The following is a 13437-nucleotide window of genomic DNA, read 5'->3' as shown; positions in this document are numbered from 1 at the left end:
AGCCTTTAACTGATATGATGATAACACTAATGTGAGAACCTGGGATTGCAACTCTGGCCTTTAACTGATATGATAACACTAATGTGAGAACCTGGGATTGAAACCCTGGCCTTTAACTGATATGATAACACTAATGTGAGAATCAGGGATTGAAACCCTGGCCTTTAAGACTCAGTTTGGATAGGGATTAAAATTTAGGTGTGAAAAACAGTTGTTTGGCAGAGATGTAGAAACAGTTAGTCAAGAATAATGATCCCGTGTAATGTGATGACCTTAAATCGAAACATAGCAAACTTAATGAATGATTCCAATGATGTAATTTTTGGGTGTACCCAAAAATTGCTGATTACATCAGGATCATTAAGAAAATGAACCCACTGTATCTGTTATCATTATTTGGAGATTTTATACTCATAGAAACAATACTTTGATGATTTTTTATGTTTACAAGTATATGTTTACAAGAAAAAAATAGTGTCTGAAGTTGGCAATTGTTCCTTTAATGATTTTTCTTCTTTTCAGGAATGGAAGCCAAGATATGTACATGATGACAATATAAAATATTTATTTTTACCACATTCCTGGTTTTAAGTATTTTCACACATGTGAAATGAGTTAAGTTTCATTTAGACAGTTTCAATAATCATGTTCGAATTTTATTTTGAAAATATTATTTTTGGAATTTTATCTGAAGAGTTATTTTTACCATATTCCTGGTTTTAAGTGTTTTCACACATGTGAAATGAGTTAAGTTTCATTTAGACAGTTTCAATAATCATGTTACAATTTTATTTTTGAAAATATTATTTTTGGAATTTTATCTGAAGAAAGACTTAATCATCATAGAACATGAGAAACACATCTAACATTACACCTAATAATAGACTGAGACATGGGGTTGAAACTTATCAATGTATATAAATTGCAAAAAAAAAGAAATATATCTGAGATATTTATGAGAACTTAAGTCAAAACAGGTGAAAGGTCAAATGTCAGAGGTCATCTGACTTGAAACTTCAAATATCGGTTTCATTTCTGTTCTAGTTGTAACATTAATGTCCAATACATTTGTTACGTCACAGTGATAGAATGAGCTGTAACTCAGGGACTTAGCTGTCTGGCTCAACACATTAGTTTTAACCTCAAACCCTCCATCCTGGGTGGAGAGGGTCTATGTTTTAACCTCAAACCCTCCATCCTGGGTGGAGAGGGTCTATGTTTTGACCTCAGACCCTCCATCCTGGGTGGAGGGTCTATGGTTTAACCTCAAACCCTCCATCCTGGGTGGAAGGTCTATGTTTTAACCTCAAACCCTCCATCCTGGGTGGAGGGTCTATGTTTTAACCTCAAACCCTCCATCCTGGGTGGAGGGTCTATGTTTTAACCTCAAACCCTCCATTCTGGGTGGAGGATATGTTTTAACCTCAGACCCTCCATCCTGGGTGGAGGGTCTATGTTTTAACCTCAAACCCTCCATCCTGGGTGGAAGGTCTATGGTTTAACCTCAAACCCTCCATTCTGGGTGGAGGATATGTTTTAACCTCAAACCCTCCATCCTGGGTGGAGGGTCTATGGTTTAACCTCAGACCACTGAGGTTTAACCTGGAAAACGACATTGACAAGTTAGACAGCCAAGTCTACTCTACTGTAAGTGAGCTGGTGAAATCAAGTATACGTACCATTCAATGGTGAAATAGAGAGTTGAAATCATTGACTGTCTGGCAAGATGGCTGATGTTGATGTGTTGTGTTTCGTTCTCAAGCTATAAAGTATACACTAACCTTTATAAAATTGCAATACAAATTATCACTTCACAGATTTGATAGATGTGTTCATTACTAGATATATCTACATCTGTACAACACCTGTGTGATTTACTATAGCCTGGGGTCAGACTGATGTTAAAATCAGACTAACCTGATTTATATACAGCCAAGAGATTTAATTTATTATCTGGTTTAACAATGCTGTTTAGTCTGATTTTTATCAAGCCAGAATAGCAAAGTCTTTGGGTTAGGTGTTACATTTATATCATGGCAGGGCTAGGTGTTATGTGTACCATATATATAGACTGGGTTAGGTATTAGATGTATCATGGATCTATTATTGAGAGACTGGGCTAGGTGTTAGATGCAGTACACTGGGCTAGGTGTTAGATGCAGTACACTGGGCTAGGTGTTATATACTGTGGGTTAGGTGTAATTACCATGGATCTATTATATTAATAATATCACTAATAGATCCATGGTGTTACATGTACAGGCTGGGCTACTATACAGGTATACATTTGTACGTTAATCCTCTCTACCAGGGGGAGGGCACTTGTTTGTACACAAAAACCTACAAGTTGAGCAAAACAGGATTAACCTCCACATATGTAAATCATGGACTAGTGTATACATACATACATACAATTGTCTGCACTATAAATTTGGTGCCAACTCAGGTTGCTGGGTAATAAAGGAGAATACCAACAAATAAACCATCTGTTATATCTTTTGTTGGATGTCATAAATATACATGTAGCTGACCTTGCACTCAAGGTCATGCAGCAATACTAATATTCAATGAACAAGCAGAGCTCAGAAAACTGGAATAAATTAGTTAATTCTTATGTTTTGAATCATGCAGTTAGAAAAATCAAGAGAAACTCAAAGAATGAATGCAATCTGTACAATACACATTTAAAAAAATTAGAAATTATGTTGTTGTTTTTGTAAAAAAACTTAAGGATCATATTCACATGAATGAACTGAAAAACTAAGTATTTTGACAAAATATCCCATCTGTGAAATAAATCCCATTGTTTTATGATAGATAATTATCAATATGAAATACTGTATAGTATGCAGAATATCCCACAATCCTCTCTGTCAAATGCACTCTTTGACATAACGTACTCTTTGAATTCAGGCACATCTCACTTGAGTGTACACCTGGTTTTGTCAAAACTTTGTTAACATTTTTAAAGCATAGAATTGTCACTGATGAGGTTCTGAATATTTGTGATTTCTAGTGCAAGGAAATAGTTATTTACAAAAATTTGTTAACAGATTTTCTTGAAAGTGCAGAATATCTGCAAGTGGTCTGGATGCCAACATGGTTTTTAACTAAAACCACTGTGAGTGGAGGTATAAATGGTAATGATACTGTATAGGAACTAGACTGTGAGTGGAGGTGTAAATGATACTGTATAGGAACTAGACTGTGAGTGGAGGTGTAAATGGTAATGATACTGTAAAGGAACTAGACTATGTCAGTGGAGGTGTAAATGGTAATGATACTGTACAGGAACTAGACTATAGTGAGTGGAGGTGTAGATGGTAATGATACTGTATAGGAACTAGACTGTGTGTGTGGAGGTGTAAATGGTAATGATACTGTATAGGAACTAGACTATGTGAGTGGAGGTGTAAATGGTAATGATACTGTATAGGAACTAGTCTAAGACTAATCTGCAAGGAGACAAGAGGAAAATTTTCGTACGTGTATAACTCTACTATAGATATGATTTTTCAGAATGGGTAAATTATCCAAAAGCAATTTACATAATAAAACTCTTTATACAGACTGACTCTGTAAATTGGTGATAACTTGACAAAATCTTTATTATATATTTGCTGGTACATTTTATTGGCAAATTTATATTGTGTATCAGTTGTTGTTTTCACCTCATTTCATCCACATCCTTGCATGAACACGTCATTGAAGCATCAGCGTTTTTTCTGTGAGTTGTAAGAAATATCCAAGCATACAAATCTGAGAGAGAGAGAGAGAGAGAGAGAAAGAGAGAGAGAGAGAGAGAGAGAGAGAGAGAGAGAGAGAGAGAGAGAGAGAGAGAGAGAGAGAGAGAGTGAGAGAAAGAGAGAGAGAGAAAGAGAAAGTGAGAAAGAGAGAGAGAGAAAGAGAGAGAGGGATGGAGGGAGGGAGGGGAGGGAGAGTGAGGAGTGGGATGGAGGGAGGGAGGGAGGGAGGGAGGGGAGGGGGGAGGGAGAGAGTGAGAGAGAGAGAGAGAGAGCGTGTGTGTGTGTGTGTTGTGTGTAAAATATTGCACTGTGTATAGGTTGATGTAATACATCAGATGCCAAAGATAGATAGATCCGTTTATACTGTCATATTTTATGAGAGTCATGGCGTCAGAGTAAAACTATACATCACTTACAAGAGAAATGAAACACCAAGATAGATGTCCTAAAAATCAATGCTTTCACATTTAAAGAGCACATCAACAGCTGTAAATGTCCACAAAACGATCCTTCATCAAAGACAGGAAAGTAAAACACAGCATGACTAATGACATAACATTCTGACATACAGACTAAGTCTGACGTCACTGTCGCTAAAGGTAGATAGCAAGGTATGATAGAGTGTATAACAATATACATCACAATGTGATAAAAATGTCATATACATTAGATATTAATGATAATATGATATACTAAATACAGTGTTCTCTCTGAACAAGGTAACAGGGGCACCACACCCTCTTTTAATTTCTGAGTGCCTTCTTGTTAAAATAGAAATAAAATACTTCCAATAGTCCAATAAAATATAGTATCCATCTACCAGCCCACACATATTTGAAAATGTTTATCAATATTTCCAGAAACTCACAAAATTGCAGGTTTTCGGTCTACTTGTTGGGGATGAGTTATGACTGTAAATGTGGATACAGTTATTGCTTGGTATTCAGTTTGTTATTTTCACTTGTGGATACAGTTATTGCTTGGTATTCAGTTTGTTATTTTTATTCGTGGATACAGTTATTGCTTGGTATTCAGTTTGTTATTTTTATTCGTGTCTCTTTGAAACCAACACTAAATATCAGGAGAGTTTCAGTAAACCTCACATGATATTGACCCACGGCTGGATGATTTCAAGGTTTCACTACAGGAAACCTCCATTAGGTGTCTAGGTTTATGAAGTCACAGTGGGTTCAGGAAAGTTTCAGCATACTCAGTGTAGGGAACCCCTCCCCTCCTAAATATACACAGAATACAGGACACAGTAATCAGTGTTTTATTTAAGAGCGGTAAGTAGGTAAAATCTACCGGGGTTCCCACATCATTTTACCGGGGTTCCCCACCAAAATTATGATACATTGCATGGGAAGCACTACCAGTTTTACCTCTTTCCCCCTTTCTGTTACCGGGGTTCCCAAACCTTAGCAAAAACGACACTGTACAGAGGAGAGCATATGGCAATTTGGAATACAATCATACCCCCTCTACCATACTATAGCATGCAGAATACAGGACAATGTAAAGAGAAAACCATAGTGAAACTTGGAAAGGAATAATACCCTAACCCCATCCAAAGTTGTGTAGATACACCTTTCCCCTCACTGTACACACAGATCAAATTATAACACCCTTACCGCTACCCATCTCCCAAATAATACAATTAATCATATATTTTGTATATGATCTTCTCTTACTGGAATGGACGAGTAAACTGTACAGAACATCACAGAGAAAAACAAATTGCATGATTGAACCAATGGGAGGTTTTGTACCCAGCTGATTGCTTCAAGAAAGATTCACTCTCCATCAGTGTAAATTTCACATGTACTAGCAATGATCTTACATATATTTCTTCATATAGACGGAAAAGCAATTTTTAATCCCCCAGTGTAGTGTTCAAAATGAACTAATCTGACTACTAATGATGGTCCTACTGTGTCTCATACCACAAACACATCAGGTATACAGCCATCAATTTTTTCCACTTCACTAAGTTTCTATAATTCACTTAAAATTAATAACATAAATAAAAGTATAATACATCTTTTTTACAGCCCTAGACAGTCTGAATACTGCATTGCGTATTTCAATAGAAAAATTTCAAAAAATTCCATCTTCTACAAATTCCATATATATTATTTGTAATGTATTCATCAATTTTTAATATATTCATAATTACAAATAATTCATTAGGTACATTAGTATGAAACTAAAGACTAGATGCAAATGATTAATGACAACATTTCACTATGTTTAATAACTCTTTGTACTATTCATAATATGAAGATGACACACTCATTAATTTATTCATCATTTTTATATTTACATTTCCTATCATAAAAATTAATAATGTACATTAGAAAGAATTCGCAGTAAAATGCTTCATAAATTAACTCTACAGTACGATGAAATATCTAATGAGATTGCCATTTATAATTTATTATTTAAATACCTACAAATTTAAACCAGTCGTCAATTAAGTCTATTTCCCAAATGGCTCAACTTACTAATTCATATTCTGAATAAAACAAAATATACAATACATGTATGGCCACCACATTTGATAACATATACATTTATGGCCACCACATTTGATAACATATACATGTATGGCCATCATTTGATAACATATACATGTGTGGCCACCATTTGATAACATATACATGTATGGCCACCACATTTGATAACATATACATGTATGGCCACCGCATTTGATAACATATACATGTACATGTATGGCCACCATTTGACAATATATACAGGTATGGCCACCATTCACTCATTGTCAACAGTCACAATAGGTTTGGTTGGCTTGACAATTATGCTAGGTTTGGTTGGTTTGACAGTTACACTAAGTTTGGTTGGTTTGACAGTTGTGCTAGGTTTGGTTGGTTTGCTAGGTTTGGTTGGTTTGACAGTTACACTAAGTTTGGTTGGTTTGACAATTGTGCTAGGTTTGGTTGGTTTGACAATTGTGCTAGGTTTGGTTGGTTTGACAATTGTGCTAGGTTTGATTGGTTTGACAATTGTGCTAGGTTTGGTTGGTTTGACAACTGTGCTAGGTTTGGTTGGTTTGACAACTGTGCTAGGTTTGGTTGGTTTGACAATTGTGCTAGGTTTGGTTGGTTTGACAACTGTGCTAGGTTTGGTTGGTTTGACAACTGTGCTAGGTTTGGTTGGTTTGACAATTGTGCTAGGTTTGGTTGAAACCAGTTCATGCATGTTAGAGGTATACATGAACACTGAACATTTTTTGAGCCATTTTAGTTCTCATCCTACAAATTTGATTTTACTTTTAATGGATCTGATTGTATCCTTTAAAATGCAAATATTTCTTTAAAAAAATGTCGTCAAATTGAGAAATTAGAAGAATTTTCACTATAGTAAATGCATGGCACTAAAAATAAAGTAAGGTGTCAACAAAAAAACCCTATTTTTTCTGACTACATACTATTTTGGAATCGTAGCACTACATACTACATACTGATTTGAAATTGATTGTAGTGTCCGAAACATCTTCAATTTTGACCAACTTAGTTAAAAAGTGGGGGTGAGGGTGGGGGTGGGGGTCTGAGGCTTAACTACCCCTAATTCATATATGTATTTTTAAAAGCATTGATAAGTAAAATGCATAGTCAGGGCACAGACAGAAGTAGATTAAACTTAAGGCTAAATTTAACCCTTTAGCTCACAGCTTTCATGTTCATTTCCTGTTCTAAACGCCAATGATAATAGCCAAGTCACGGGATACTGATTTCCTGCTTCAAGGTAAGTTGTAGCTTCAAGCCTTTCATTTAAATAGCTTGGACACAGAGCATTACTTGTGATTCTCATTGCATACATGTATGCTCACAGTAAATTGTATCTATACATGTACATGTAATTTAATGTGTGCTAGTTTGTTCATGATCATTTTCCACTTTAATATGAAACACAAAAATGTACAAATACATTTTGAATAAAGTAAAAGTATTGCTTCATAGGTTTGATCAAACACAACTTCTCATCACATAACAATTAGAAACTATCTTCTACTGACACAACATAAACTATCATTTTAAACGATTTCCTTGGATATTCTAATTGTGTTTCAGTATGTAAAAACAACTTTATCAGGCTTTTGCACAACAGTAGGAATTCATGACAATCTTTCATCATGGCAACACAGTATATAACTTGAATATTTTCCATGATAAATTTAATTATATATTTCGGTATAGAATTCAATGGGAGTCATGTCCCATTACATTTGTAATTGCCATGTATTCCTTAGTTAGGCCTGGCCATTATTCTTTATTTGTTATTTCAAATTTAATATATTTCTTAAGTTATGTGTTAAGTGATTGTCAGCATACATTCATTGCAAATCTCAATGTATGGAGTTGAAGCACACAGGAATAACAATAATGGGTTAGTGTGGTAAAAGGGCAGGATAGAGCTTCCTGCTATTAAATGCAGACATCGTTCTTTTCATGTACTGTACATAACACATACAATGTCTTTCACATTTTCACACTTTATATGCCTGTCATTTTTTTCTCATAAAAGGGAAGGCCATCACAAGCCAAGTCCCTTTATTTTTGCCATGAATGCAATAGGGAACTTGCAAACCCGCCATGTTGAATGTTGCATCGTGGGAAATGTGATAATAAATACTAATCTATTAGCATTGTAAACAATAATGTTACATTGTTTGTAACAACCACAAATAATCAATTCAAAGTCACCCTGACCATTGTGGTTTTTTTTTTTATTTTATCCGTAGCCAGATTAGGTATTACGATAACCACAGATAATCCCATAGTCCTTTGCATCTGAGCATGCTCAGTCTGGATTGCAAGTTCCCTGTTCATGTCTGTCCAAGCCATTGAAACAAGGTACCTTTGTTATTCACAAGTATTAATTTGTTTACCCTGCAGCCATAGCATTGCAACAGTATAGTTTTACAAGTTTTCACGAAGAAGAATTCTAGAAATGTTCACGAATCAGAGAGTTGGCGACTGAATGGATCTATGAGATAACAAACCCCAAGGCAGGTAGCTGTTTAATAAGTATGACTGTCTCTATCTTATCAAGTCATTTTCTGCAACCTCTGAAATATGACTATGTCTTTCCTTTACCATGTTCAGACAGCCCTTTATCATATCCTTGTAAATGGAAACTCATTTTTTCAATATTCAACAAATGCTATAGTATAAACTGTTTGAAAAAGGATTCAAATGACCGATTGATGGGTTACATCTAGTTATGCAAATCATCTAATTAATATGCAAGTATCATCTTACGGTAATGCAAAATTCATTAAGTCTTTAAATGTGTAGCTGTTAAAAAATGATTTCATATTATGAGTTGTTTTTTGTGTATGCATACTGCTAATCAGAATGCTAGTGAATGTTGTCCTCATCAAAATGAAGTACATGTGTTGTCTGACATGATGACTGCTGTGATTACAATTTTGGGATTATGTCCACACAGTATTGGTTAGATATATTTCAAATAATATGTGTTATGAGACAAGCTTAGCCATTTTAATAATTACTTTACTGGTGATACAGAATGCAGAAGTTACAATCACTAAATTATTAGTAGAAAGTGTTTTCTTGAGGATCGTACCATTCTCTCAATCAAAAGGTAAATTTCAAACTCATTTTCTAAACACTATGGCAAAAATTAGAACAGCCTGAAGGTTTGGAACAATGGATTTGTTGTATATGTACATAAATTAAAGTAGTTTTTGTACATGTACATATAATCTACCTGATTGACCATGTTTTTTTCCCAAGGATACATCTTCAACCAGCCTTAAAATGTATGAGAACAGTCTCAATCTTCCCACATTTTCCTCTTTCTCTCTTACAAAGGTTCTGAACTCTGGCAAAAACACTAGAAGACCATTAGAATTATGCATTTAATCTAATTTAGCCTCTTATTCAGCAGTACCACTCTGACTATAAGAAGCTTAATAATGTTAATCTCTCTGGCGTCTCAATTGCTCTGTCTCCTACAAGGGGTTTGGGCAGGATCTCAGTTTGACTCTATAAATAACCTGACAGCCACATAATTGTTTATGTAACATAAGAGAATTCTGATGTATGTAACCTACACAATTCATGATGCCAGCCTTCATCGTGACTCTTGTCTTTAACTACTCTATCTCCTTCTAGCAACCTGGACAGGATGTCAGGTTGACTCTATAACCTGAGCCACACAACTGTGTAGTGTTATGTCCAACTGAGAACTCTGATGTATGTAACCGGGGCAACTCAAGCATAGACAAGTGTTTCACCTTAATGTGTTTTGTGTCCTTGTTTTCAAATTGGCAGGCTATTAAAATCCCAAGAGGCTCATCCATGTGTCATACATAGACGTTAGATAATGTTGAAATACTCCATTATAGAGTATATTCTATTTAAATCTATCTCACTCCATCATCTTTGCCTGGGATATGACACCGTTAAACCAGCATACAAAACATACTGTAACATTCGGCAATCCATATTTGTGTTTCAGGTATCTCTACACGCTATCCATGGTTTTGATTCTCCTTCCACATTTAGTGAAATGGATGTAATCTATAGAATATCTATATAATCTAGCTAGACCACATACAAAGTTTAAAATCCATCACACATTGACAGTTGTTTGTAATTGGCCTCTTCATTCACACAGCACTCATTAATATTCAATTACTGCAATTCTATTTGACATGCAAATAAACGTTTACTACAACCCTACCTTCACGATAACGTCATTCAGTCAGAAAATACTCATGACCTAAGGGTTGTCACTAGCTACTCCTCTAACGGCTTTATAAACCAGTGTTAACGAATTAATGTTAACAATAATCTCTGTGAATTCAAGTTTGTTGTCTTCTGTGGTTTGTTTTTAAATAAAAGTATATTTGGGAATGTAAACTACACACAGTATACAACAGCAGAATTCAAAACTACAGCTAGTAGGATTTAGCATGTCTGAAAATTCATCTGCTGTTGAAAAGAAAATATATCTCCAATATTGTTTGCTTATTTGAATTCTCTAAATGTGTAAAGAAGGTGAAGATATATTTTACAGAAGTCAAACAGACACTGGTCTGGCTACTAGATGGATCTGCGATTCTGCTATACTTATTCACTGTCAACATGTTAAGCAGAGTCACAGAACCAGTGAGTAGACAGGATAAACAGACACATGTCCAGGATGAATGGATACTTACTGTACATAGATGTGAACAACATTCTAAACAGATACACCAAAATTAACTCAAATATTAACTCACCTTGAATTCAGAAGAGATTTTCAATTTAGCTGTTTCGTGAAGACTATCTTCTTCGTAATCATTCATACAAAACGTTTACCTGGAAAACAAAAACAAATGTTTCATGTTACACCTGCAAAACATTAATATTTCATGCATAACTGGAAAAATATCCTTAGATATGTCAATATAACCATCTGTGTTTTGCCAATGGGTGAAATTGATATTGTATTCAAACTTCATCTGGTCAGTCTATCTTTTTTAATGATGCAACTAAAATTACCAATTTGTTAGATTTGAAAAGAACCGTCATGATGACAGCATAGCTGATGAGCTTTTTTATTGTATCATATTTCTAATTACAAAAAGAAAAGTCACTGAATTTTGTTGTTTGGTTCATGCTATGTCTGTAATCACATACAGTAGATGCTGAGATAAGTGTTATCTCTTTTTGCTTGCCTTTGTACCAACTGTTTGATGGAAAGCTGACATAAATTCTCGGTACCTGCAATAGCTTTTTACCTCATGCTAGAGGGTCAAAATAGAACGAGGCCAACTTATTTTCATGCACGCCTATAGTAAATTAAATACATGTAAATAGAAGAGTGTGGAATGGAAGTTATGGTGTAGACAAAGAATTTGGATGTTCATTATTTTCATGATGTGCTTTGGCAGGCAGTACAGTAATATCCTATTTCAGGTACCGAGAATTCTAATAACCACACAGGTGAATTATCTGATAATAAGAAATTCTAACTTTCTTGTCCTTCAAATCAGCTTTATCTGTTTTATGACAAAAGATATACATGTAAAGTCTAATGACATTTCCTATAACACGCTAGTCTTGCCATTGACATCAACTTAAAATTTGTTGTTGTAACAAGTATGACATATAATATGCCAATGACTCTTTGAGATTATGGAATCAATTGTGATGACATTTCCGTGTAGAGATATCCGATTATAAGCTTGTGTTACTTACTGAAGGATTTACATGGCATTGCATGTCTTTGAGTTTTGTAGGTAATTTCTGGTCTGTATACCTTCTCTTTGCCAATTTAATGTGCCACAGACACACAAAAGTTTATGTGACACATCAAAATTTGATGTTCAGTTTTTGACCCATAGCAAAACTTTTGTCTTTTATGGGGGGGGGGGGGGGGGGGGGGGGGGCATTAAACATTGAATCTCTAAACTGACATTTTTGTGTTTTTTATTTTCTAAATTTGGAAATTATGAGATGAAGTAATAAGTCTGGGTGTACCAATACATTTGAATGTTTGCATTTGCGTGTACATGTATGTATGTATGTATGTATGTATGTATGTATGTATGTATGTATGTATGTATGTTTGTCCACAGATAACTAACACATCTGTGGTTTGTCTGTGTGTTTGAGTGTATATACGTACATATGTCTGTGTTTGTTTGAGTGTCTGTGTATCTGTGTCTGTGTGTGTGTATGTATGTATGTATGTATGTATGTATGTATGTATGTATGTATGTATGTGTGTGTGTGTGTGTGTGTGTGTGTGTATGTGTGTATGTATGTATGTATGTATGTATGTATGTATGTATGTATGTATGTATGTATGTATGTATGTATGTATGTATGTATGTACCTTCCCATAATCCACCATTTTAGATATCAAGTATGAAAGTTTCCTAGACGGTCCAGCTGCATTAATGTATTTACTTTATTAAACATGAATGTAGATACATATTGCCATGCCATAGGAAGACATGTAGAACCTTTGCATAGGCACAGTTCAAGGCTATAGTATGAGCAAGATGAGCCAATTTCTACATGTACATGTTATGTACATCTACATGTACAAGTATATACAGATGGACTCAATGATGGAACCCAATGTATATTTAAGTAGCCTCCTTAGGTAGTCCTGTTTCGTTAGAAAAAAGATGAATCCACATCTATACAGATGGACTTAATAATGGAACCCACAGTGGCAGCCTCCTTAGGTGATCACTGTTTGGCTGTCAAGATGAACCCAAATCTACGGATAGACACAATAATGGAACCCATTGTGGTATATATATATATAGCCTTATAGGTGATTACTTTCTGGCTAAAGAGATGGACACACATCTATTCAGATGAACACAGTGATCGATAGTCAACTTACATGTGAATATAATTAAGGTTAAAAAAACACACAAAGTTACAGACTTTGTATCTTAATTGATACTAGTAACCAGAGTATATTAAGTTTCAAGATAAAGGCATACATTACATATACCTTCCATTTGGGAGTACAGAAGTCATTTTAAGGTTAATTGAAGACATTAAGGGTCAGTCTCAAAAGATTGATTTGTGATTAAAGTCTAAATTCCTTTAGTTTTGCCTCAGATATCCCTATAAGTTAGCTAGAGCTGCACTAGCTACAAGTGGAACAGATTTTTTGAAACTGCTTTGAAACT

At 34.9% G+C, this 13437-nt stretch overlaps 1 protein-coding gene across 1 annotated transcript in view; it reads right to left on the bottom strand.

Moving 5' to 3' along the window:
* LOC144444622 (uncharacterized) overlaps positions 1 to 13437 on the bottom strand; it is a 38706-nt gene that overhangs the window by 9827 nt on the left and 15442 nt on the right. The window contains exon 2 of the mRNA XM_078134110.1: positions 11020 to 11098. The gene's annotated coding sequence lies outside the window, so the exon portion shown is untranslated. The remainder of the gene's footprint in view (positions 1 to 11019; positions 11099 to 13437) is intronic.

Source organism: Glandiceps talaboti, chromosome 13, assembly GCF_964340395.1.
Source record: "Glandiceps talaboti chromosome 13, keGlaTala1.1, whole genome shotgun sequence".
Lineage (NCBI taxonomy): Eukaryota > Metazoa > Hemichordata > Enteropneusta > Spengelidae > Glandiceps > Glandiceps talaboti.
The sequence above is the reverse complement of the archived record's forward strand: the minus strand, read 5'-3'. Positions and strand labels throughout refer to the sequence as shown.